This window comes from Schistocerca gregaria, chromosome 5 (assembly GCF_023897955.1).
Source record: "Schistocerca gregaria isolate iqSchGreg1 chromosome 5, iqSchGreg1.2, whole genome shotgun sequence".
Taxonomy (NCBI): Eukaryota; Metazoa; Arthropoda; class Insecta; order Orthoptera; family Acrididae; genus Schistocerca; species Schistocerca gregaria.
The window spans coordinates 95197514-95198665 of NC_064924.1; positions in this window are offsets into that span (position 1 = coordinate 95197514).

A 1152-nucleotide genomic window follows, 5' to 3' on the forward strand; every position below is an offset into this window, starting at 1 on the left:
TAAGGCTGATCAGGTCCGTCCCATGGTACAATGTTTGTTTGAAGCACACAAAGGAAAACTGAGGTTTAAGGGGACATGGATGTCATGGCCTATAATTTTTACTAGTATTTTGGAATTTAATAACTCACTAAATTTAACAGACATTAGAATGAAACTCTAACCACATAATAAGTATAATGTAACTTCTATGTGAAAAAAATTATAAAGGTCTGGAAGCGTAATGAAGTGAATATTGATTTTTATCTTACGTACTGAATTACATGTAATTTTTATTTTAGGTACACTATACTTCCACACTATTCAAAACAAAGAATCAAAAAAATTTTTCTTCTTTTAATTACTAACTCGTTGAAACAGTAAAACAGGAATATTTACCAAATCGTTGTTCTGTGTATTTCAGAAAGGGTTTTTTGGAAGTCAGTTTTTTTCTCGTAATAATTTAAGAACATATGACACACTCCAGCTTAAAATATTTAATACATTTTTGAATAATTTAGTTCACTGTACAGGCAAGCATTATACATTCATGCTCATAAATTAAGGATAGTTGCAGAATGTGGTGCCACACAACGTGGAACTACACAAAACTGGCGATAATAGCAGAGACACATAGGGAACACACACGACACAGATCTTTAAGTCCAAGGTATTGGTGATAAGTTGAGGAAACGGTCCCGAAACACACGTGCTACAAAACGCCACTGTTTCCTGCGCATGTACCCCACATCAGTATGGGATATGATCACCATGCACACGTACACAGGCCGCACAACGGGTTGGCATACTCTGGATGAGGTGGTCGAGCAGCTGCTGGGGTATAGCCTCCCATTCTTGCACCAGCGCCTGTCGGAGCTCCTGAAGTGTCCTAGGGGTTTGAAGACGTGCAGTGATACGTCGACCGAGAGCATCCCAGACGTGCTTGATGGGGGTTAGGTCTGGAGAACAGGCAGGCCACTCCATTCGCCTGATATCTTCTGTTTCAAGCTACTCCTCCACGATGGCAGCTCGGTGGGGCCGTGCGTTATCATCCATCACGAGGAAAGTGGGACACTGCATCCCTGAAAAGGTGGACAAAATGGCTCTGAGCACTATGCGACTTAACTTCTGAGGTCATCAGTCGCCTAGAACTTAGAACTAATTAAACCTAACTAA